Source organism: Citrus sinensis, chromosome 6 (genome assembly GCF_022201045.2).
Source record: "Citrus sinensis cultivar Valencia sweet orange chromosome 6, DVS_A1.0, whole genome shotgun sequence".
NCBI classification, from domain to species: Eukaryota; Viridiplantae; Streptophyta; class Magnoliopsida; order Sapindales; family Rutaceae; genus Citrus; species Citrus sinensis.
The window spans coordinates 4,711,834-4,739,619 of NC_068561.1; the positions used below are offsets into that span (position 1 = coordinate 4,711,834).

The window sequence follows — 27,786 nt, forward strand, 5'->3', positions numbered from 1 at the left end:
CTTATGCATCATATGTCCCACCACCATGGAAAAATCTGGAAGACACAATGCATTCATTCATTAGAAAGCAAGATGTTATTAACAATCAAAATGCACAAACTTTTTGTGATTTGAAAGATACTCTTGCTAAAATTGCTTATGCACTCACAATTCAAGAAAAAGGAAAATTTCCAACCCAACCACAACCAAATCATAAGATTCAAAAAATCTACCCACAGACCAAGTCAAGTCAGTTATAACTCTTCGTACTAGTAAGGTTGTTGATAGACCTATGCCTGAACCTTGTGAAAATGATGAAAATTCAAAGGGTAAGGAAAGACTAAATGAACTTACACCTGGTGAAGAAATAACTAGTGTTCCACCTAAACCACCATTTCTGCATGCATTGAATAAACTGAGGAAATCAAACCACTCTTCTGAAATTTATGAAATCTTCAAGCAAGTGAAAGTTAACATTCCTCCATTAGATGCAATCAAGCAGGTACCTTCATATACCAAATTTTTAAAAGACTTGTGCACTGTTAAGAGGAAATTGAAGGTAAAAAAATAGTGTTTTCATGGCCGAATAGATAAGTACAATTCTATTTACTAATAATAAGTTGAAATATAAAGATCCTGGTTGTCCTACCATTTCTTGTATTATTGGTGATCACAGAATTGAGCATGCTTTACTATATCTTGGTGCTAGTGTTAATTTGCTTCCATATTAAGTTATCTTCAACTTAATCTTCGTGAGTTAAAATCAACTCCAACTACACTTTTGCTTGCTAATGGATTAGTTAAAGTACCAAAAGGAATAGTGAAAGATGTTTTAGTACAAGTTGATAAATTCATATACCCAGTGGATTTTATTGTCTTAGAAATTGAACCTGTTGTGAATAATTATAAACCAATTCCTGTAACTTTAGGTCGACCATTTTTAGCAACTGCTAATGCTTTGATTAATTTTAAGAATGGTTTAATGAATTTATCCTTTGGAAATATGTGCATGCAACCTAATGAAGAAAATGAGAATGAAGATGATACTGATGAACAAAAGGAATTGATTGAATCTTGTATTGAGGAAAATATTCAAAAAAAGGATTTTTCTGAACTCTCTGGTGTTTGTTTAGTTAATTCAATTGAGTTAAATAAGCAACTTGAATTTTATATTCCTAATATAAATTCGTTACTTGATTCTGTGCAGACTTCACAAAATTATGATGACAAGCCAAAATTTGAGGAGCTTGGAATTATTGAAAAGACAGAACAACAAGAAGCACCTAAACTGTAATTGAAACCTTTACTTGAAGGATTGAAGTATGCTTTTCTTTGAAAAGAACAAAGTTATCCTGTTGTGATTTCTTCTACTTTAACAACCAACCAAGAAGGTAAGTTACTAAATGTTCTTAAAAGGCATAAAAATACAATTGGATGGATTTTAAATGATATTAAAGGCATTAATCCCTTAATCTGCACACAAAGAATTAATTTGGAAGAAAATGCTAAAACATGTCAACAACATCAAAGAAGATTAAACCCACACATGAAAGTGGTAGTCAAAACAGAAGTCCTTAAATTGCTTGATATGAGAATTATCTACCCTATTTCTGATAGTAAGTAGGTAAGTCCTATACAAGTAGTGCTAAAAAATTTAGAATTACTGTTATTAAAAATGAAAAAGGTAATTCCAACATGAATTACTTCTAGTTGGCGCATGTGCATTGATTATAAAAAGTTAAATGAAGCCACTATAAAATATCATTTTTCATTACCATTCCTTGACCAAATCTTAAAAAGAGTAGCTGGATATCCTTACTATTGTTTTCTAGATGGATATTCAGGTTATTATCAAATTCCTATAGCACTTAAAGACCAAGAAAAGACCGCATTTACATGTCCTTTTGGAACATTTTCATTTAAAAGAATGTCATTTGGGCTTTGTAATGCTCTTGCAACATTCCAAAGATGTATGCTAAGCATTTTTTGTGATATTGTTGAACATTGTTTAGAGGTCTTTATGGATGATTTGACTGTGTTTGGGAATTCTTTTGATGATTGCCTTGATAATTTGGAGAAATTTTTAAAAAGATGTGTTGAAAAAGAACTCGTGTTGAATTGGAAAAATTGTCATGTTGTGTCTATTAAAGGAATTGAAGTCGACAAAGCAAAAATAGAAGTCATATCTAAATTGCCACCACCAAAAACAGTTAGAGATGTGTGTTCCTTTTTAAGACATTCACAATTTTATAGGAGGTTTATAAAAAATTTTAGTGTCATATCTAAACCACTTTGTAACCTTTTCTTAAAAGATTCACCATTTGAATGGAGTGATGATTGCCAAAAATCTTTTGAGAAAATAATTTCTCTTTTAACATCTGTACCTATTATGCAATCTCTTATTGGTCTTTGCCTTTAAATTAATGTGTGATGCAAGTGATTCTGCTGTTGCTGCGGTTTTAGGACAAAGAATGGATGGTAAGCCCTTTGTAATTTATTACACGAGTAAGACTTTGGATAATGCTCAAATGAATTATTCTACAACTGAAAAAGAATTACTTGCAATGGTATTTGCTTTAAACAAATTTCGTTTATATTTGCTTGGCTCTAAATCTGTTGTGTTTACTGACCACACTGTTGTGAGATATTTGATAAGTAAACAAGATGCCAAACTGAGATTGATTCGTTCGATTTTGTTACTTCAAGAATTTGACCTTATCATCAAAGATAAAAAAAGGTGCTGAAAATGTCATTTCTGATCATCTATCAAGACTCACATCCAAATTCTGCACTAATATAACACCCATCAATGATTTTTTCCCTGATGAATTTTTATTTTATGTTACTTCAATGCCATGGTATGCTAACATTGTTAATTTTCTTGTTACAGGTAAAATACCTTTGCAACGGAATGCTCAAGAGAAGAAGAAATTTTTGGTTGAAGTAAAGAAATTTTATTGGGATGATCCTTACTTGTTCAAATATTGCCCAGATCAAATTTTTCGGCGATGTATTCCGGATAGTGAGGTAAGTAGTGTCATTAATTTTTATCATTCTAAAGCATGTAGTTGACACTTTTCTTCAAGAAAACTACTACTAAAATTTTGCAGTGTGGATTTTATTGGCCTACCATATTCAAAGACATATATGAATTTTGTAAAATTTGTGAAAAATGTCAAAAATTGGGATCAATTACTAAAAGAAATATGATACCTTTAAATCCCATACTTGAGATTGAAGCATTTGATTGTTGGGAATTGATTTCATGGATCCATTTCCATCATCTTTTGGATTTGTGTATATACTAGTTGCAGTTGATTATGTCTCAAAATAGATCAAAGCAATTTCTTGTCGAACTAATGATAGTAAAACTGTGGTTAAACTTTTAAGAGAAAACATTTTAAGTCGATTTAGAATTCTTCAAGCCATTATCAGTGATGGAGGTAAGCATTTTTTATAATAAATCATTTGAATCTTTAATGAATAAATATGGAATTACACATAAAGTTGCTATCCCTTATCATCCTTAAACAAATGGTCAAGTTGAATTAGTAAATAGGGAGATAACACTACAACAAATATGGTCTTTGGTAACATTATATTGTAGCATTTTTTTTTTAAGAATGTTACCAAATATTAATTTATTGTAATATTTTCTAAAGTGACGCTACCTTTGTAGTATGAAAGCCATTACATTTTGGTTTTAATGACACTTGATAATTACTAGTAGCATTTTTGTATATGCTACATATAATATTGAATTTTATAGCATCTAGGAAATGCTACAAGATAAGATTAAATAAAATAGCATTTGAAAAATGTTAAGAAATAGTAATAAATGTAATAATATTTTAAAATAGCATTGGTATCATTCTATTGGTAGCATTCTGATTGATAAAATACAATAGCATTTGAAAATTGTTGCAAGACAAAAGGATTGAAGTACTATTGGTGATATGAAAATATGCTAAATAGAATATCAATTAATAATTTAACATTCCAAAAATTCTACAAGATAGTATTAAATATAATATGTGTTAGGCATCCCAGCATCTAATTCTTAATTTGAGTCTCAACAGATGTGGCACTCATCTATTTAATGGCGAATAACTAATTTTATAAGTTATGAAATTCATCATCGAATAAATGTGTGATAAATAGTATTGGATCTCAAGTTGATACTTAAATACTAGGATCCCTAATATTATTGTCAAATATAATAACATTATTTTTTGTGAGTAAATATAAAAGCATTTTTAAAATGTCATAAAATAGTGAAAATTATAAAAATAAAAAATGGGCAGAAAATTAAGCTAAAGATATACAAATCGGGTAGTTTTAGTAAAAGGCGGGTACTTTATAAAAAAAAATGCCCATTTTTTTATTTCACTTCCCGCGATCCCTTTCTAGACAATTCCCCTCTGCTATCTCCTCTCCATGCCCATTGTTCTCTCGAACTCTAATTCTAACTAAATCTATAAAAAAGAAGATAAAAACAGAAAAAGACGAACAACGATTCCATGGGTACTTCACGTATGTTTGCTGATTTCAGAAAGATTACTTGGCTTTTTGGATGATTTAGAAGTGGCATCATTGATTTGGTAAGGATTCTTACTCCGTTATTCGTGCAACTTCAATTTCATTATTCCCATGGTCAAAGCAAACGCACATCTCTAATGTGGGTGCTTTTTCTTCCATTCACTTGAGTAATTAATGATTAAATTATTTACTATTATATATGGGTCTGATGGTTGAACATTTAAATGGAAAAGTCATGTTATCTTGTTAATTGGTTTTGGATTATTGATAGTTTTATAGTTTATTATTTCTTTTCCTCTCAATCCCTAGCATTCTAGCAATATCTACAATTAGTTGCGTCAATACAAATTTTTTAACTTATATGTCGTTATTATAGATTGGCTGCTTATGATTTCTTTCTCTTTTGATCAAATTGGTCTTGGGTTTTGATATATTTTATGATTGTCAGTATTGACATAATTTTAACTGCAAAATCTCAAAATTCTTGTTTGGTATGTGTAGTGTTAGCCTTTGATTGAGGAGTTATCAGCTTCATACTTAATAGACTTGCAGCAACGTCCATATCAATTCTAAGGCAGGTTTGGTGAAGAAATTTAAAGTCAAAGAACAAAGGTACAGCCAATACAATTTTCTGGTACTATTTATTTTATTTTAATATGTTTTAAAATTTGTTTACGGCAACATCTTTTAATAATTATTAATTTGTATTGTGACTTTTATGTTTTGTGTTTAAAACTAATTCTTTCTTTTTGTTTGTTTTATGTTTGTTTGGGTAATGACAGACAAAATATATATGTAAGACTTTAATCATTGACGGCTTTATTCTACATTGTATCTATGTAGTTATAAATAATATCAATTTTAGCTGATGAAATGAATCATAAACTGAAAGAGAGCATTATCATAAATCATTTAAATTTAAATTTTTTTTCATAGTTCATGATAAATATTGCTCACATGAGAAGTAATGATTTTAGATATGCTTTCAGATACATGAATATATGAAGTATATAAATTAAAATGACTCTCATTGTACAGGGTTAATATATTTATATGTATGTAAATTAAAAATAATTTCCAAGTGGTTAAATGATATATATTTGTGGTACCAGGAGTAGTGGATATATGATGATGAATAAAGATTGGATCCATCTTAACAGGTAATAAAAGATGATTTTTAAGCAAGATAATAAAACTATATAAAAAAGTACACATTATTAGTAATATTTAATTAATATTGTGATTTGGTAGAGCTACTATCGAGTATATGCAAGTTGCTTTGAATTTTGTGAATTTGGCCAAAAGAAATGCAGGGAATGTAGATAAGATTTTGTGTCCCTGTAAAGATTGTTGAAATCTAAGTCATCATCTTGTGGAGACTGTTTATGAGCACTTGATCTTTAAAGGAATGGATCTTACTTACACAACTTGGTTCCATCATGGGGAGAAACTAAGTATAGATGAAAATCCTAAAGAAGTGAAAATGTCAGACACACATAATTTATATGCAAATGCATATATGGAAAATGAAGATGATGAATGTAACACCTGCACTAGGAAAAGATGAAGACTTCACTCAAAAATTAGAAGATGCAGAAACTCCATTGTATCCAAGTTGTACAAGATACACAAAATTATCAGCCATTGTAGCTTTGTACAAACATAAAGCTGTAAACAAATGGTCTGACAAGAGTTTTGATGGATTGTTAGAACTGCTGCATGATATGCTACCTGTGGATAATGTGCTTCTTAGATCAGTTTACTTAGTGAGAAAATTGTTGAAGACATTTGATTTAGGGTATGAGAAGATACATGCCTGTGTAAATGATTGTTGCTTGTTTAAAAGAGAAAAAGAGAATATGGATAGTTGCCCAAAGTTTATATTAACTGTGCAGGAAAGAAGTGAAGGATTTAAAAAGATTATGAAGAAACAAATCCCACAAACAACAGGTCGTAGGGGACTCGCTAGAATGACAGAAGATATGGTAAAAAAAATATTTCTTTATAATAGGATTTTAGCTGAGCAATCATTTCTAAACTATTTTCTGTTGCAGAAAAAAAGTAGTGGAAAAACTGAAGTGCCTAGAGTTGATGTATGGATACGAGCACATACAAAAAAGGACGGTCAACCTGTGAACATTCAAGCTGGAGAGACTATTGTAAGAATATCCATTTATTCAATTGATATGCTTGTTTTTATCATTTGTTCTTAATGAATATTACTTTTAAATAAATTTTCAGGATAAATAAAAAGAAACTTTGCAAGATCCATCACGACATTCTTCAAATAATCTAAGAGATGATGCTCTCTCACAAGTACTTGGGCCTGGCAATTCCCATTTAAGAGCTATCAGCAAAGGAGTCACCATTTCAAAGTTGGCCATAATATCAAAAAAGGACATCATAATAGCTAAGTTGACAAAAGAACATGATGAAATTAAAAACGAAAATGCTCAAATGAAACAAGAACAAGATGAAATGAAGAAAGCATTGTTCGATATGCAAAGTTTAGTTGAAGAGTTACAAAAAAGGCAGGCATGTACTATGTTTTACTCACTTTTATGTAGTTGTTATAATATTTAGTTACTAACTTTTTATTTTTCATTTTAGAGTCATTTTCATTAAACCAAAGCAAGTGGGAATCCTCCGAAAACACCTTTGACTTCTCCAATGGTAAGAAACTTATTTACACTTTTAAGTTTAGTGAAAGTATGAAAAATAAAATGCTGAAGGTTTATTACTAATATTTTTTTTCTTAATTAAATTGTCCTTGTGTTGTTGTTAAAGAGTGTAAAGGCAATCCCGAACATTACTAAGTGTAAAATGCTTGATTTGGAGTGGTCTGATACAGTTGTGGCTGAAGGACGTTGGTCATCAAGTGATCCAAATGCACTTGTTCATCATATTCCTCTTGGTTCTAATGCTGTAAGAGTTTGGGTGGATATAGCTAGGCAGCCGCTAAAGTTTTTGTGGAAAGTAACACCTTATATGACAATAATTGAAGAATCTGTTGGGACTACAATTGCATGGTCACCTGATAGAGTTATCTTGTTTGCTGCCAAGTAACTTTTCTAGTCCATCTATTTAGGTATTCTTTTACGTTCTTTTCTTTTTTTCAATGACCTCATATTTTTAAGTTCGCTTGCAAATATGATCTAATTTACCACTATGAGAAAGTAATTTTTCATTTTTTTACTTTGAGAAGGTTCTGATTTTATATTTTTTTGTATGCAAAATTATCCTTTTTATGTTATCTTATTGGTTCAATTTTTCCTAGAGTGGTTATTTTGAAACGTAGTTGTTTTGTTCATTTTTACTAGGAGCCATACGCCAAGGTTTCACTATTGCCATATGTGTTTGAAATATTAATCTTGCTGGGTTATGATTTGGCTTATTGTTTATCATTATGTTATTTCATTTTTTCTTGATAAATGAAAAATAAAATCTTTTCCTCTTATGATACAAATATTCAGATTCATTGCTTTGAATTTTCAATATTGTTATTTTTATCTGTATTTATTAATGAATCATTATTTTATTTGTCATTCTTAAAGCATCATTATTAATTCTTTTCATTATCATAATGTAACGATGCTTTTGTTTTAAATTCATGATGCCTAAAATGCTACCAATCACCTTTGGTAGCATTTTTTGGATGCTATTATATATCCTTTTTGTTGTAGTGTAAAATAAATTTTGGAAAAAACGGTTAACCCAAACCGAAAATATTGGTCTCTTAGACTTAATGATGCACTTTGGGCCTAGCGTACTACATTTAAAATGTCATTAAGAGTGTCACCCTATCAATTAGTTTATGGTAAACATTGTCATTTACCTGTTGAAATTGAACATAAATCACTTTGGGCTATTAAAGTTTTTAATTCAAATTTAGATGTGCTGGTAATGTGCGAAAATTGCACTTGAATAAACTTGAGGAACTAAAGAATGATGCATACGAAAATTCAAAAATTATTAAGGTAAGAACAAATTTTTTTCATAATAAAAGAATTTTTCATAAAACATTTAAGATTGGTCAAAAAGTGTTGCTTTATAATTTTCGTCTTCATTTATTTCCAAGGAAGTTAAAGTCAAAATTGAGTGGCCTATTTATTGTAAAAAAATGTATATTGATATGGGGCTATAAAAATTGAGAATCCCAATAACGGTGTCACATTTAAAGTTAATGGTCAAAGATTAAAACTATATCTGGAACATCACCTACGTGAAGAAGACACCGAAATTAATTTGAGTGACCCACCAATTCTTGATTAAGTCATTAATGACTGATTCATTTTATTGTTATTTTGCCATTTCATTGTTTGATTTTTTCTTTCTCTCTTGATAGATGCACTGTACATATTTTTCTTTAGCATTATATTTCTTGTTTAAGCGTGTTTGTTTGACAGTTGTACTTTCTCTCATCAATTTTCATTATATGTTATGAATACCTCAATAAGAAAGTTCCTATTCACACATCTTAAAAGATTTCTGCATGTGAAATTTCACTTAAGAGGCCTAATACAAAGTTATAAATCACATCCACTTTAGGATATGCAACCACTAGCATTAGTGTTCTATGTTGAGGATCTAGAAAGACAACTTAGAGCAATAGAGAGAGGTTTATATGAATATCAATTGGAGCTTGAGGTTAACTCAATAAAAGGATGAACGTAAGTTCATTTTTTTTCTTTTCTTTGTGTGATTTCTATTTGTTGTTTTGTTCACTTTAACGTTTGATTTGATTTTGCAGTTTTAATTCTCTTTATTTTGGTGTATTTTGATTTATTTTCCCATATAAATGGTGGATAACGGTACTCCGTGACTTCTTAAGTTGATATCTTCAGTTTCCCACAATAACTGAAACCCCAAAATCAAACATGGAAGAAATACAATCTAAATTGCATAAGCATTTTCCCTCTCTCTCTCTCAGAATGCCCTCAGGAAAATTTACAAAGCTCGTCGTGAACTATTACATTTGTTAATGATCAATGGCATTTCTTCTTACATTCGTTGGTTAATTGAAGTAAATGTATGATTAGCAGGTGAGTTTTCTTATCCATTTATTTCTTACATGTCTGGTTTTGGTAAAAGTACGTTTGCTAAGAAAATGAGAGCTAAATAACTTGGCTTAAAATGTCATAACTATGCAATACTTGGTTGCAAACGGGAGATTTGTAAATCTTTAGGAATGGTGTCTGATATTTGTGAAGATAAAATTAAATTCGTTAAAGATGGCCTGAGTAAAGAATCATTGGATGATATCTTACGATCTCTTGAGGCGTATCGAAGCGGATATGTGCAACGTCAGATTTATAATTTGTGGATACTATTCCAAAAAGAAAGTACACAGCGTAGTCTTGGGAATTTGACTGAAAAAGACTTTATTTACTAGTTTATAAGAAAACTGGATGCGAAGCCTATCCTCGACCCATAGAGGGCGTTCAAGTCGTTACTGGACGTAAAACCAGAGGAAGATGTGAGCCACAATCATAACTACCAATAAATATCCTTTTATTTTGCTGTTCTTTTATCATTTGCATTATTGCATTTAGTGGTGTGATTTTGTATTTAGTAATATTTGTTTTCTTTTACTGTTTGCTTTTTCTAATCAATATTTTCTTTTTACTGTTTGCTTTTGAATTATTGAGCCACAAGCTTTACTCATCATTTGACTAATATGCCAACCCATTTACAGTTATTTCTCATTATTTTTGTCACCAAGATCTTTAAATATGAGCTCGTTTTTCAAACACTCACAACTTATTTTTGAAGATTATTCCAATGGCAGCATCTTCAAGTAAACAATTCAAAAATATTTGTGTACTTTCTGGGTTTCACTATGGAAAGTACAAAGAGTTCGTTCAGACAGCTGTAGATCTTGATCATGTCATAGCAGAGAGGAAATTGCATCTTGTATATGGAGGAGGTGAACAAGGGTTATCAAGACTTGTCTCAGAAGCTGTTTTCACTAAAGGAAGCCAAGTACTAGGCATTATCCCAAAAGCTGTTAAACCTCTCGTATGCCTGTCTAGCCCACTGACACAACTTAAAAGTAATTTTTAACTCCTAAGTATAAGAGTGTCTTGTTGTATTATAACTCGGTGAGTCCAAGGTCGATTCACGGAGAAAAGATTTAATTTGTTTATTTTATTTTAACTAAAAATTGAAATTAAAGCTTGAATATAAACAACTTAATTTAAATGAAACTATGAAATTGAACTAGTTAGGGTTGTGGATCCACTCTTAGTAGTAAATAAAATTTAATAAATTATTTTGCCCTTTTTTTTAAATTTATTGCCTAAAAGATTAATTATATAAATTATTATTATTTTCCCTTTAATTTTATGATGGATTAAGTATTTATTGTGCCAAAATTTAATTTATCTACAATAAGTCAAAATACCATTTTATCATACCTTATATTAAGATATTAAGAATTTATTGTGCCAAATTCATTTGTTTGTCTACAATAAATCAAAATTTCAAAATATAAAATATGTTTAAAATTAAATAGAAAATAATTTAATTTATAAAATTAAAAATAGAATTTGCTTAAATCATATTTATTTCCTAAGAGTTTTACCTTCCCCTAACTAATATTATTTAGTTAAACATAATTGAAATAAAAAGTAGTAAAATTGAATTACTTATAATTAAAAGTAATAAAAACAACTAAAATTGGAAATAAAACTAATTTTATTTATAGAAATAAAACTAATTTTATTTATAAAAATAATTATACAAAATATTAAAAAAAACACACACACACACCTGAAAATCAAGATTACAGGGAGATTGAGAGAATTTGAGAAGAAGAGAGTTGTAGAGAGATGATTAAAAACATAAAAATGAGGCTCTATTTATAGAAAATAAATTCATAATCCAGTGCTTTGTGGTCCATCATAAACTTCATGCATGTGCTCCTCACAACCATTAGATCAAGATCCAACGTCTGGTCAAACTTCAAAAGTCAACATCACATGTGGCATCATTTGACTCGTTCGATTTGGCCAAAGAACGGTTGAGATTTGGCGGGTTAATGGGTGGATCGAGCTGACCCGAAAACAAAGATTCGAATCCTACAACTTGCTTCACCAACTATTGCCACGTGGCACAATCATGGCCATTGAATCATGAACGGTTGAGATTTAGTCAAAACAGCCAGCTATCCCATGCACTCATCTATTGTAAGCTCATTTCATCATCCAATCAGTGCTCGGTCAATCGGAAAAATCAATTTTTTTTTTTACACAAGCCCAATTTTAAGCCGATCTTGACTGATCTTAAGGTTTTCGGACCTCCGGAATCGAAATTTGACCTCGAATTACGTAAAATTAATATTTTTCCTAATAAACACATAAAAATACACAAAATTAAATATATTTAAAGCGTAATTAATAATTCCTAATATATTACATAAACACAAATATAAATTATAACATAAGCATAAAATAATATATTATCGCTTGATAATTAAACAATTTTTAATACTAATCACACCCTCCAACCAGCTTATTGTTAGCCGCCTAGCAATTAAAGTATTATATTAAATTAAGATTTACAAAATTCACATGCAAGTTAATAGTTGTTCATCTATCCTCTAAACTACCAAATAAATGAACTCTCCTAAATTTCTTTACCACATTGATGTTCATTCATTATCCAGAATATCATCAAACCTTCTTTTGTGCTCAAATAATTAACACAATACTTATGGGGCTTCATTAAAAGAAAAACAACATTTTCGTTCCAAAATTCATTAGAAATTATATCTTTACGCAGTAGATTATTCACACATATTTTTAAAATATTACATTTCTAATCCATGTAGCGAGCTTTAGGTCAGTGACTTCCATACCAGTTGGCCTTAGGGCACTAGGTGTTGAAACACTCCTACGGACTTAATTACTCGGGTTTATAATAAACAAATAATATATCTATTACCCATATAGCGAGCTTTAGGCTAGTGACTTCCAGACCAGTTGACCTTAGGGCACTAGGTGTTGAAACACTCCTACGGACTTAATTACTCGGGTTCTAGATATAGCAAAATTAAAAATATTTTTTTGTTTTTGTTTTTTGTTTTTTTTTTGCAATATACAATTTCTATTACATAAGACATTATTCCTAATAAATCAAAAGAACTAAATGCTGTAAAATTTTAACTTACAACCCACTAGTATGTGTCATAGTGTATGTGTGAAGAATGATTCAATAATACCTGTTAAATGAGTAAACAATTAAATAACTTAATAACCAAGTGGAGAGTTCACAAATTCGAGTAATTCAAAGAAAAGAGAACAAAAACAATTTACTATGAATTTCAAAATCAAAATATAATACAACAAGATTATTAGGATGCGTCTCAAAAGTCGTGACTCTTTACACATCCATCCTAGATAAAAATAATTTTTTTTGGGTTTTTTTTTAAACAAAGAAAAGAAAAGAGAAAAGAGAAAAACAACACACATATTTAAAAACATACGTCAACTATCCCCAACCCCCAACCTAATCTAAACATTTTCTTAACATTTTATAATTTTACAAATATGCAAAAAAAAAATAATAATAAAAGAAGAAAAGGAGGAGATCTCACCTGAACTTGATGCAGAAGCTTAAAAGCGGATAATAAAGAACAAGAAAACGTCAATTTTTTTTTAAAACAACACTCTTAAGATTAAGAAGATGCGTTTCTAGAGGTACTACATTCTCTATATCCTGCCATCTTCGACTCAAATTTGTCCTAAGTTAGTCAACTCTAATTTAAAAAGATGTGTTTCTAGAGGTACTGCACTCTCTATATTGAAATACAAGTAAGCAACCCAAGAGGGGGGGTGAATTGAGATTCTAAAAACTTATTCAATAATAAAGAAAATCTTAATGCAATTATAACTCAAATTCAAAGCAATAATAATTAAGATGATCACAATATAAAAAGGTAAGGGAAGAGAGATTCAAACACGAGATTTTTATGTGGTTCGGCCAACCTCGCCTACGTCCACGCCTCCAAGCTTTCCGGGCTTGAGGATTCCACTAAGCAAGCCTCCAAGGCTTCAAATGCTTACACTTGACTTCCAAGGTGTCAATGGACCTTTACAACAAGAGATTATCCCCAATCTCTTAACCCAAGTGTATCCCAACACTTACAATCACTCAAAGTAAAAGATTACAAATTTGTTTTGCCTCTCACAATATACAAGATAACTCAATGATGCTTAATATGTGAATAGATGAAGCAAGAATGTGTTCTAAGCTCTATGAAGATTGTATTCTCAAATATTAGCTCAAATGGTTGTGTTGTGATCAAATCTTCTTTGAATTTGAATGAGCTTATTTATATTTGGAACTGAAAATCTAGCTGTTACAAACTGTCGGACAGAAAACGGTTCACCGTTAACCATTAACGGTTAACCGTTTAGGCTGGTCAAAGTTACCGTTGGGCCAGATTTCAAATAAACGGTTTGCCGTTTAGGATTGCCCTTTCGCCGTTAACTTCCAGAGTCTTGCAAGATAAGCATTGGACATCCGTTTACACTAAACGGTCAAGGCCTTGCATGAAGTAACGTTTCTGGATATTATCGGTTAACCGTTTAGTATTGCCCTTTCGCCGTTAACTTCCAGAGTCTTGCAAGATGAGCATTGGACATCCGTTTACACTAAACGGTTAAGGCCTTGCATGAAGTAACGTTTCTGGATATTATCGGTTAACCGTTTACAATAAACGGTTAGCCGTTTGTCTCCAGTAACCTGCACAATGAACATCAGTTAATCAATACCAGAGGCGGACAACCTTCAATTCTGGACGTTATCGGTTAATCGTTTAAAGATAAACGGTTCACCGTTAGTTTCCAGTAGCCTTCCTATCTTGGGTGTTTTTCGTTAAGCATAAACGGCTAGAGCTTAGGCAATATGATGCTCTCTGGTGATAATCGGTTAACCGTTTAATAATAAACGGTTCACCGTTAGTTTCCAGTAACCTTCCCATCTTGGGTGTTTTCCGTTTTCCATAAACGGTTAAAGGTTAAGGAAATGTGTTACTCTCTGCCTTTAATCGGTTAACCGTTTAAAATAAACGGTTCACCGTTTAAAATAAACGGTTCACCGTTTAAAATAAACGGTTCACCGTTTATGACCAGAGTTGCAATTTTAAACAAGTTTTTGCAGAGAATTTCTTTCTAATTTGAAAATCCATCTTTTATGAAGAAATAAGGCAATGATTAAAAGAGTTTTCGTTTATTAAAAAATAGCTCCAATATTTTTGTCAAAATACATTTAAAATTTGTTATCATCAAAATCAATATTATTAACATATTTATGTTAACAATCTCCCCCTTTTTGATGATGACAAATTTCATTCAATGTTTTAGCTCCCCCTTAATATGTGCTCCCCCTACATGTATGGCCAAATTGAGAAATGTGAATAAAAGGATTCTTGCTTTAAATCTCCCCATTTTAAATCCATAAAAAATATTTCTCATTAAAAAAATCATCTTAAAAACCATAAATTATCTCCCCCTTCATCATCAAAAAGAAAAGAGGAAATAAGAAATACGCAAATCCGTTAAAGAAAGTGCCCGGTTTTGGCAAGCGAAAAATTTGGCAGAGTTTCTCCTTAAAAATGAGTAAAACCATTAATACAAAATGAGATAAAAACACTTCCAAAATTAGATCAACATTAACTTCCGCTTTCAACAAGCCAACAACTCCATAAACAAGACAAAATAACACTTCAATATCCACAAATATACCAACACTCCAATATCCACAAATAAACCATTTCTACAATATCCAACCAATTAGGCAATCACAAAGCATCAATAATCTCATCATCAAGAACATCACACACATATGCATCAAAATCAAAATAATAATAAAAATGCTAGCAACCAAAATGTAAAATGTATGTGCGAGGACAAAGCTCAAAAAAAAAAAGAAAAAAAAACTACGGAGGCGGAGAAGATGTGCTCCCCGGATCATAGCTGAAATAGCCGAGAATAGTGCGCTGTCCAGCGATAAGCTCCATCTGCTAATCAAGGCTCTGCCGCTGGAATATCTGAAAGTCAGAACGCAGCTGCTGGTGGTCACGGGAAAGAGTGTCCAACCGATCAAGAATCAGCTGCTGGCGCTCCGAAATCTGCTGAACATCAGTGATCAGCTGCTGCACGGCATCTGAAGCAGGAGGCTGAACTGGAGCTGGAGGTGGCATAGAGGTAGATGGCTGCTCGGGAATAGCAAAAGGCTCAGGAGCAGGAGGCGGCTCGGAAGAGGAGGGAATGTCAGCATCCATCGCACGCTCCTTAGAGTCTGAGTCAGCTGGAGGCTGAGGAACAAAACAGCGACGCGGAGGATGAGAATGAGCGCGTAGTCTAAAGTCAGGAAGCTGATCGGGACGATAGATATCATTGAACATCCGATCATCCTTTGCAGCAATCAAGGTATCTCGGTTTTTGGAGTTGCTTGTCTTTATCCACACTCCATTCTTCCTAGAGAATCCGATACTGGTCATAGCCTCGGGACCAATCCGTCGAGTCTCCATATGTCCAGTATCAAGAAGTGGCACCTCAAAGTGTCGTAGTATTTTAGTAAAGATACTGCCATAAGGAAGCAAGCGGTGGTTGACCGCTGGAGTACTCAGCATATGTCGCACAATAATATACCCGAGGTTAATGGGACGGTCTGTAAGAAGGCTATCCAATAAGGCAACGTCCAACCTCGTAACCTCATCCGAGTGACCCTTCCTATGAGTCACTATGTGCTGTAAAATAGTGTGTAGAATACGAACTTGGAGAGGTAAAAGTTGAGACCGAAACGGAAGCAAACAAATCTTATCCGATAAGTCACGACGACGACATATATTACGGACGCCATGAGTATGAGAAAAAGTATCAAAGGAGAGGGCTTTCCTAGAGGTGTAAATGTCAATCCCCTCGCAAGAGATACCTAGAAAGTCAGCTAAGTCCGCATCATCAAATTCTATGGGTACACGGCCGACTTGAGTGACTATCCTATTTGGGCGAGTATCAGAGATTTCCATGTTGGAGTAAAAGACTCGCACTAAATTTGGATAAACTCGGTCATCAAAATCAATGCCAGACTCCCAAGGCTGAAGCATATCCCGAATACTTCTACCACATACAACCAAATTACGAAAATCACCAATGTCAACAAAGAAGGATTCAAGTACCTTTCAACCATCAAAGCGATCTTCGAACCGCTTAGCCAAGACAGGTGTGGGGAAGTGAATCCTTGAAAATTCAGAGACCTCCCGAGGTGGTATGGGATTCCTTGGAGGCACAGATTTACGCCTGAGATTTCTCCGAGAGGGTTCAACCATGGAAACACGTAATGGGACGAAAGTAAATCGATAAAAGGTTTAAGAAAGAGTAGAGGATGTGAGTAGGATGTTCAATTTGGTTGAAGAAAGGTGGAAATCGGATTAAGAACGAAGAAACCCGACCCGCGACAGTTAGGGTTTAGATTTGGGATTTTTGAATCGGTAGAAATGGTCTAAAGGTGACAAGAAATGATTTTGAGGGTTTGATTTGGCACGAAAAGCAAGAAAAATGAGGATTTGAGGATAAGAAGACCTTCGGCTGCGCAACAATGGAGGAAACGGTGAGAGGGTAACTGGAGAAGGAGAAGAAAAGCTTTGAACAGTTTATATATTTCGCGAAAACGGTTAACCGTTTATTTAAACGGTTAAAGAGTAACTCCCAGGGACTAAGAATAAAGGTAATGGTGAAGGCTTAAATGCATAACAGCTAAGGAGTAACTGTTAGAGGACTCGCTGTTGAAAAACGGTTCACCGATTGTGGCAAACGGTGAAAGGGTAACTGGACAGACACACAATCTCGTTTCTGGAATTAAACGGTGATCCGTTTATGGGAAACGGCTAACCGTTTATTTTATCTGTAATTTCGCACATTTGATTTAATTTTTGGCTAGCAAATAATATATTTCAAGATCATTTGATTGATCTGAAAATATTTTATGAGCCAATTTAATTCATGATTCATGAACATGTTTTCAACCAATCAATTCATATAATCAAGATATATCAATGCAAATTCATCATTTGTCTACCAAGCTCAAGCATTTCATAAATAATAATCAATCAATTTAGTACACTCAATAGCATGAATAGAGATGTTAATGCAAAAATTTCATCATCCCAAGTTCATGTCGAATTTTTGAAAATTGTTGTTCGCAAAGCGGTTTTGTGAAAATATCGGCAAGTTGTTTTTCTGTGGAAATAAACTCTAATGCAATATCTCCCTTTTGAACATGATCTCTCAAAAAATGATGTCTTATTTCTATATGTTTGGTTCAAGAGTGTTGAATGGGATTCTTTGAAAGATTTATAGCACTAGTATTATCACACTTAATAGGAATTTGTTCAAGATTAATGCCATAATCTCTAAGTGTTTGTTTCATCCAAAGTGCTTGTGCACAACAACTTCCGGCAGCTATATATTCAATCTCGATAGTTGAAAGTGCAACAGAATTTTGTTTCTTGCTAAACCATGAAACAAGAGAGTGTCCTAGAATATAGCAAGTTCCACTAGTGCTCTTCCTATCCACTTTATAACCAGCAAAATCCGCATCCGAAAAACATGTTAAATCTATATGAGTTCCCCTAGGATACCAAAGGCCAATATCTATGGTTCCACTCAAATAACGGAAAATTCTTTTAACAGCGAGCAAATGAGATTCCTTGGGACATGACTGAAATCTTGCACACAAACATACACTAAACATGATATCGGGTCTACTTGCAGTCAAATAAAGTAGGGATCCGATCATACCTCGATACATTTTGATGTCCACTTCTTTACCTTTTTCATCTTTGTCCAGCTTGGTTGTTGTGCTCATTGGTGTATTCTTGGTCTTTGAATCATCAATGCCGAATCGTTTGAGTAGATCCTTTACGTACTTGGCTTGATTTATGAAAATTCCTTCCTCGTTTTGTTTGATTTGAAGTCCAAGGAAGTATTTCAACTCTCCCATCATACTCATCTCAAATTCCTTGCTCATACATGATGAAAATTCTTTACATAACAACTCATTAGTAGAACCAAAAATGATATCATCAACATAAATTTGAACAATAAGTATGTCTTGGTTCTTATACTTAACAAATAGAGTAGTATCTGCTTTACCCATTGAAAAGTCATTTTCCAACAGAAAATTCTTAAGTCTATCATACCATGCTCTAGGTGCTTGTTTTAAACCATACAAAGCTTTAAGCAACTTATAAACATGATTTGGAAATTTTTCATTTTCAAAACCAGGGGGTTGTTTTACATACACTTCTTCCATAATATACCCATTTAGGAAAGCACTTTTCACATCCATTTGAAATAAAATAAAATCTTTATGACATGCATATGCTAATAACATCCTAATGGATTCTAACCTTGCTACAGGAGCAAAGGTTTCATCAAAATCAATTCCTTCTTCTTGGTTGTAGCCTTGAGCCACTAATCTAGCTTTATTTCTTACAACCACACTGGATTCATCCATCTTATTCCTAAACACCCATTTAGTACCTATTACAGATTGATGTTCAGGTTTAGGAACTAATTCCCACACATTATTTCTTTCAAATTGATTTAACTCCTCTTGCATTGCCATAATCCAAGATTCATCATTTTCTGCATCCTCAAAGGATTTTGGTTCAATTTGAGAGATGAATGCATTATGCTCACAAGTATTTCTAAGTGATGATCTAGTTGTTATACCTCGTGAGGGATCTCCTAAAATTACATCTTTAGGGTGAGAAGAGACATACCTCCACTCCTTGGGGAGTGTTTGAGAAGTACCTTCATTTTGCTCCACATTAGGTTCTTCATGATGTTCCTCTTGAATTCCATGTGGTGCATCCTCTTGATTGTCATTTGATGCTTCTTCTTCTTGTTCTTCTTTTCCTGCATCATCATCAACAACGACTTTCTCCGAAGATGAGGGGTTAGACTCATCAAATGTGACATGCATAGATTCCTCCACAACTAAAGTTCTTTTGTTATAAACTCTATAAGCTTTGCTTGAATTTGAATAACCAAGAAAGATACCAACATCGGATTTTGGATCAAATTTACCAAGATTGTCTTTTGTGTTCAAAACAAAACATTTGCATCCAAAAACTTTAAAATAGCCAATGTTGGGTTTTCTATCTTTCCAAAGCTCATAAGGAGTTTTGTTAAGATTAGGTCTAATCAACACCCGATTTAAAACATAACAAGCGGCGTTGACAGCTTCGGCCTAAAAATATTTTGGTAATGCATTTTCATTTAACATGGTCCTAGCCATTTCTTGAATAGACCTATTCTTTCTCTCAACAACTCCATTTTGTTGTGGAGTTCTAGGTGATGAAAATTGATGCTCAATGCCTAGATTATTGCAAAAACTCTCAAATGCATGATTTTCAAATTCTCCTCCATGATCACTCCTAATGCATACAATACCATGCCCTTTTTCATTTTGTAATTTCTTACAAAGCACTTTAAAAGCATCAAGAGCATCATCCTTATTGGCTAAGAATAATACCCATGTATATCTAGAATAATCATCCACTATCACAAAAGCATAATATTTGCCATTTAGACTTGCATATCTAGATGGCCCAAAAAGATCTATGTGAAGAAGTTCAAGTGGTTTTGAAGTAGAAATATGATTTTTATTCTTGAAAGAAGTTTTAATTTGTTTTCCAAATTGACAAGCTTCACAAATCGTATCCTTTTGAAAACCAATTTTCGGAAGACCTTTAACTAAATTATCTTTCGAAATTTTTGAAATCAAATCCATACTTGCGTGTCCTAACCTTCTATGCCATAACCAACAATCATCATGCAATGCCGAAAAACATTTATTAAGAGTAGATGCACATTCTATGTCAATGATATAAACATTACCACATCTATTTCCAACAAATAAAGTTTTGCCATCACATGGTTCTCAATAACACAACTAAATTTATCAAAGATAACTTTATAACCTTTGTCACATAATTGACTAATGCTAATTAAGTTGTGTTTCAAGTTTTCAACCAAACATACATTCTCAATTAGAGTTGAAGAAACTTTACCAACATTTCCAATTCCAAGAATTTTTCCTTTTGAGTTGTCTCCAAAGGATACGTCTCCACCATTTTCAATTTTGGTAAAGCTTGAGAACCATGCATAGTTTCCGGTCATGTGCCTTGAACAACCGCTGTCCAAGTACCATTTATTCTTCTTCTTCTTCAAGCCCTACAAGAAAAAGTCTCAAGTTTTAGGTACCCAAAGCTTTTTGGGTCCTTGAGAGTTAGCAACGGTTCCTTTTGGAACCCAAATGCACTTGACACCATAATATGCATTCCTTTTTACGGGACATCTAAATTTCATATGACCATTTTGATTACAATAATGACATACAATCTTATGATCATTTGTGGAGGTAGCTTTAACAAAATAATTCTTATAATACTTTTGCTTCAAGTTTGGCTTATATCCAAGTCCTCCTTTATCAAAAACACATTTTTGTGAGTTAAGCATATTATCCAACATCTTTTGCCCATTTGTAAATTTCAGAACAATTTCATTCAATTCATTATTCTTTTTCTTGAGTAATTCGTTCTCATTTTTCAGCTCATCTATGTGTGATTTCAAATGCTCATGTGAGATGCTAGGTTTCTCATTTGATAATGCAATTTCATCATGCAATGTTTTGTTTCCTACTTCTAGGCATACAATTCTTGCATTTAGAGATTCATTTTCATTTGAGCTTTGCCATTTCCTTTTTAAGACATACATTCTTTTTACCAATTTTCATCAACTCATTATGCAAATCTTGAAAAGCATCATACAATTCATCATAGGTAGGATCACTTACTTCATTGAGATCATCATCCCCTCCTATTGCCATGAGTGCTAGGTTTGATACTTCTTGCGATCCTTCTTCATCATTTGATTCTTCCTCACTATCATCCCAAGTTGCAACCATTGCTTTCTTCTTGAGTTTGTTGATAAGTGGGCACTCCGATCTTATATGTCCAGGCTTCTTGCATTCATAGCAAGTGATTGCCTCCTTCTTCTCCTTATAGTTTTTGAAGTTTCTGAAATTTCTTCGCTCTCCGGTTTTCTTGAAGAATTTTCTGAACCTCCTTGCTAGCATGGCTAGTTCTTCATCATCCGGTTCACTCTCCTCATCACTCTCATATTTTGAAGCTTTGAGAGCAATGCTTTTCTTCTTCTCCTCATGTCCTTTTTCTGCAGCTAAATCCTCTTCATACGAAATAAGAGAACTAATTAAATCATCAAGAGGTAAAGTATTTAAATCTTTGGCCTCTTCAATAGCAGTTCTTTTAGGTCTGCATTCTTTTGGAAGTGACCTAATGATTTTCTTAACTTTCTCACTATTTGAGAAGGTTTTCCCTAAAGCACCTAAGGTGTTCACTATGTCTGTGAATCTAGTGTACATAGAATACACATTTTCATTTTGTTCCATTTGGAACAACTCATATTGGCGAGTGTATCTACTGATTTTAGACTCTTTCACTTGATTTGTCCCTTCATAGACAACTTCAAGTTTGTTCCATATCTCTTGTGCACTTTCACAACTAGATACTCTATGGAATTCTTTCTTATCAAGGGCACAAAACAATGCATTCATAGCCTTGGAGTTTAGAGACATCTTTCTCTTTTCTAACTCACTCCATTGACTCGATGGTTTAGGAATATCATCTCCTACTTCATCTTTGAACGTAGGCATGAATGGACCATCACAAACAACTTCCCAAATTTCATAATCTAAGGCTTGCAAATAGATTCTCATTCTAGTTTTCCAATAAGCATAATCATTACCATCAAAAAATGGTGGTCTAGTTGTGGATTGCCCTTCTCTAAAGGTTGAGTCATTTAGGGTTGCCATGGATCTTTTACTCTAGACGATTAAGTCTTAACAAGAGAACGAGGCTCTAATACCAATTGAAATACAAGTAAGCAACCCAAGAGGGGGGGTGAATTGGGATTCTAAAAAATTATTCAATAATAAAGAAAATCTTAATGCAATTATAACTCAAATTCAAAGCAATAATAATTAAGATGATCACAATATAAAAAGGTAAGGGAAGAGAGATTCAAACACGAGATTTTTATGTGGTTCGGCCAACCTCGCCTATGTCCATGCCTCCAAGCTTTCCGGGCTTGAGGATTCCACTAAGCAAGCCTCCAAGGCTTCAAATGCTTACACTTGACTTCCAAGGTGTCAATGGACCTTTACAACAAGAGATTATCCCCAATCTCTTAACCCAAGTGTATCCCAACACTTACAATCACTCAAAGTAAAAGATTACAAATTTGTTTTGCCTCTCACAATATACAAGATAACTCAATGATGCTTAATATGTGAATAGATGAAGCAAGAATGTGTTCTAAGCTCTATGAAGATTGTATTCTCGAATATTAGCTCAAATGGTTATGTTGTGATCAAATCTTCTTTGAAGTTGAATGAGCTTATTTATATTTGGAACTGAAAATCTAGCCGTTACAAACTGTCGGACAGAAAATGGTTCACCGTTAACCATTAACGGTTAACCGTTTAGGCTGGTCAAAGTTACCGTTGGGCCAGATTTCAAATAAACGGTTTGCCGTTTAGGATTGCCCTTTCAGCGTTAACTTCTAGAGTCTTGCAAGATAAGCATTGGACATCCGTTTACACTAAACGGTCAAGGCCTTGCATGAAGTAACGTTTCTGGATATTATCGGTTAACCGTTTAGTATTGCCCTTTCACCGTTAACTTCCAGAGTCTTGCAAAATGAGCATTGGACATCCGTTTACACTAAACGGTTAAGGCCTTGCATGAAGTAACGTTTCTGGATATTATTGGTTAACCGTTTACAATAAACGGTTAGCCGTTTGTCTCCAGTAACCTGCACAATGAACATCAGTTAATCAATACCAGAGGCGGACAACCTTCAATTCTGGACGTTATCGGTTAACCGTTTAAAGATAAACGGTTCACCGTTAGTTTCCAGTAGCCTTCCTATCTTGGGTGTTTTCCGTTAAGCATAAACAGCTAGAGCTTAGGCAATATGATGCTCTCTGGTGATAATCGGTTAACCGTTTAATAATAAACGGTTCACCGTTAGTTTCCAGTAACCTTCCCATCTTGGGTGTTTTCCATTTTCTATAAACGGTTAGAGGTTAAGGAAATGTGTTACTCTCTGCCTTTAATCGGTTAACCGTTTAAAATAAACGGTTCACCGTTTATGACCAGAGTTGCAATTTTAAACAAGTTTTTGCAGAGAATTTCTTTCTAATTTGAAAATCCATCTTTTATGAAGAAATAAGACAATGATTAAAAGAGTTTTCGTTTATTAAAAAATAGCTCCAATATTTTTGTCAAAATACATTTAAAATTTGTTATCATCAAAATCAATATTATTAACATATTTATGTTAACATATATCCAGCCATCTTCGACTCAAATTTAGTCCAAAGTTAGTTTTTACAGAAAAAAAAAATTATTCTTTTTTTTTAAACGCATCACTAGGACTAAGACATTCCACAATTATCAACTATTCCCTCCCCCCCCCCCCCAACCTGAAAAAGACATTGTCTTCAATGTTTTAAAAGGAAAGAGAAAGAGTTTAGAAGACAGTACATAAACACTGCAACAGAAAATATTTACAGATGGAGAGTTAAATCTAATTCGCACTTATTATTACTACTACTATTACCGCTACCATCATTAGTCGATCAATTCAGTGCAAAAGTCTTTGGATCTGGCTCTGGTGTATAAGCTTGTAAAAGATCAAGTAACTCATTAACAGTAGAAGCAGAGATAAAGAGTTTTTTTACAGAGTATGGAACAAAATGATTCTTTATTGCATGGTTAATAAAAGTTAGCAAGCTGTCATAAAAATTATTAACATTTAACAAACCGATGGGTTTTTGATTAATGTTCAAGTGGGCCCAAGATACAAATGTAATCAGTACCTCAAAAGTTGCAAGATCTCCTGGCAAGAAAATAAAAGTATCAGCATGATTCATCATTTCAGATATTCTCTCTTGCATACTTGATACCATTAATTCTTCTCTAATTGGTGGGCCAGACATGCACATTAGCGGTTTCATGGCTTTTGGGATAATGCCTAGTACTTGGTTTCCTCTAGTAAAAACAGCTTCTGAGACAAGTCTTGATAACCCTCGTTCACCTCCTCCATATACAAGATGTAGTTTCCTCTCTGCTATCACACGACCAAGATCTACTGCTGCCTGAACAAACTCTTTGTACTTTCCATAGTGAAATCCAGAAAGCATACAAATGTTTTTGAATTGTTTACTCGAAGATGCTGAAATGCAGGTTATGCAACCCAAGAGGGGGGGTGAATTGGGATATTAAAAATTTATGCAATACAATTCGCACAACAATTTAATATATTGCCTTAATCAAATCAAAACAATAAATTCATTCAAGCACAATATTAAAAGAGTAAGGGAAGAGAAAACGAATACAAGGATTTTTACGTGGTTCGGCTATCCCCGCCTACGTCCACGCCTCCAAGCCAACCGAGCTCGAGGATTTCACTATCCAAGCCTCTCAAGGCTTCAAATGTTTACAATTGACTTCCAAGGTGTCAATAAACCTTTACAACAAGAGATTATATCCCCAATCTCTTCACCCCAAGTGTTTCCCACACTTGTACACTCACAAATTGATGAGAAATGAAATTCACAACAATAAAACTCTCTTGAAGAGTGAATAACAAATTATAGCTCAATGATGATTCAACAAATGATGATTTACGAAATGGAAGCTCAACATATGTTATAAGATCTTAAATTTGCTTGTGTTAGTTCTTAAAATGAAGTTTGAGTCGAGTTTTTATAGTGAAAGCCCAAAAACTAGCCGTTATAGGCAAATTCTAGCGCTCAAGCGGTTAACCGCTTGATTATCCGGCTAGCCGCTCAGGAACAGTAATATTACCGTTATTTTTGAATTTTGCTACAGTAATATTGTTCACTAAAATTACACTTTAGCCCAAAACTTTCTATAATTATACTATGGCCCAAAACGTCAAAAAACTTTGCAAATAGGTCCAATTTCAGAACTTCATAAAAATAGTTGTCTTTCTCAAACTTTCTGAAATTATGATATGGCCCCAAAGATTTTATTGTTTCACACAAAGGTCCTTTTCAACATAATACCTATATTTTTCAAAGTTCTCAAAACCTTTCACTTTAGTCCAAAATATTCATAAATTATAGTATGGCCCAAAACATTTCAAATGTTTGTAAAAACGTCCAACTCCAAATTTTAATACTTATTAAAATCAAAGATTTCAAATCTTAGCATTTAAGTCCAATTTACTCAAATCCACAAAATACTTTACTTTATAAAAACAAAACCTTTTAGTTTATGAAAAGTATTTAATTAAATTAATCTCTTGAGCTTCTCAAATGCTAAATCATGCATCAATTAAATCATACCGGCTTTACAAGAATTTATCGCACTAATTTGTTCGTTAAGCTTTAAACGATATTCTTGATGTCGTCGTTGTCCGTTGAGTGTCTTCAATCTTGATTTCACTTGATTCACTTGCATAAATATTATCCTTCAAAAACTAGTGAAAATGTGAAATATAATATTTATTAAATCATTCAATACATATGTTTGTTATCATCAAAATTACATTATGTACAGCCCTTTAGGCTAACAATCTCCCCCTTTTTGATGATGACAAACATCTCATATATTTTGACATTTATACTCCCACTTAATACATGGCATATATAATTAAACATATAAATCAAATTCAAAACAAAAACTCCCCCTGAATATTTGATTTATGATAATTTGTAAGCTCCCCATTAATATTTCAAAAACATGCATAAATACTTGAAATACAAACTACATATTACATGTCTTCATATTCAAAATACATGACTTCTCCCCCTTCATCATCAAAATTACTAGAAATTCATGCTAAGATCAAAAATATGTCAATGGTTAATCAAGAAACATATAATAACCAAACATCCAATTAACCATAAAATTATCATGAACCATCATGCCATCAAAAGAATGCTCAAAATGCATATTATCCAAAAACATATTGTATGCTCCCCCTAAATATATGGCCAATTAAAAAATTTAACCAAAATGATATTATCCAAAAACATGTCATATTTATCTCCCCCTTCATAAAAAAAATAGATAGATGCAATCGAAACAAGAGCATAAAAAATAAATCGATAAAGATATTACCAATTTTGTGCGAACAAAAATTTCGACAAAGTCTCCCCTTAAAATGAACAAATCTTCAAATACACAACATGGTTAAAAACACTTCCATATAAGTTTAAACAATTATAACAAACCAACAACTCCACCAAGTAATCAAGCAACACATAAGAATTAAGCATAAAACATCATCCAAATATAACATATCCAAATATTAAACAACCATAATCCGTAATCCATAATTATGCATATGAAAATGTAGGTGCATATACCCAAAATGCACAAATTCGGTTTTGTAAAATAATGAGTGAAATGAATGATTTTAAACCGATTATATTGATCCAAGAGATGATTTAAGATAATGGATGGTATTGATTGGATCAAAAGTGGATTAAAAAGAGCTTAAATATGCAATTTCGGGTTTAACAAAAATTGAGTGAAATGGATTTGTTTGAGCTAAGAAAATTGATCCTAGAGATGAATGACGCTAATATATGATGTAGATTGGATCAAAAATGGGCTAAAGGAAGCTTGAAAATGTAGAGAGAGAAACGGGTAATTAGGTTTTTGATTTTGGGTTTTATGTGGAGAGTTGATGAAATGAAGTTTTGAGAACGAAAATTGAAGGAGTAATGGATGAATAATGATTTGGATGATTGATTTTAACAAGAAAATGAGTGAAAGATGAAGAATTTTGAGAGAGAAATGGTGAGGTACTGTTCACGCGTGAGAGATGAAGATGAAATGATGAAAAACAAGTGAAGAAATCATGATGGAGAAGTGTTTAATGAAGATGAAATGCATGGGTATTAGTTTGAATGGTTGATTTGGGCATGAAAATGGATGAAAAAGGAAGAAAATGGAGGTGAAAATGGATGGGTTGCTCACGGTTTTGAGTTAGAGAGGGGAACATGTGCAGAAAAATCAGCAAACGAAGAAGAAGAAGCCAAAAAAAAATAAAAAATTGCCCAACCAGTGACCAAGCGGCTAGCCGCTTGCTCTCGGGTTTGGGACAGTTTTCCAAGCGGCTAGCCGCCTGGTTG

At 32.9% G+C, this 27,786-nt stretch overlaps 2 long non-coding RNA genes across 5 annotated transcripts; both read left to right on the plus strand.

The window, feature by feature from the left end:
- Positions 1-4,356: 4,356 nt before the first annotated feature.
- Positions 4,357-7,053, plus strand: LOC102626799 (uncharacterized). 4 transcript variants are annotated; one of them, XR_008055719.1, is made up of 6 exons: positions 4,359-4,580; positions 5,020-5,152; positions 5,631-5,678; positions 6,414-6,503; positions 6,573-6,677; positions 6,760-7,053. It is a non-coding gene; the product is annotated as an uncharacterized LOC102626799 (long non-coding RNA). The 4 variants fall into 4 exon arrangements; XR_008055717.1 differs by having other exon boundaries at positions 4,357-4,580; positions 5,020-5,678; XR_008055720.1 differs by lacking the exon at positions 5,631-5,678 and having other exon boundaries at positions 4,360-4,580.
- A 70-nt stretch (positions 7,054-7,123) lies between these two features.
- LOC102613967 (uncharacterized) lies at positions 7,124-10,740 on the plus strand. The gene is made up of 2 exons (XR_001508444.3): positions 7,124-7,191; positions 7,306-10,740. It is a non-coding gene; the product is annotated as an uncharacterized LOC102613967 (long non-coding RNA).
- Positions 10,741-27,786: the final 17,046 nt, after the last annotated feature.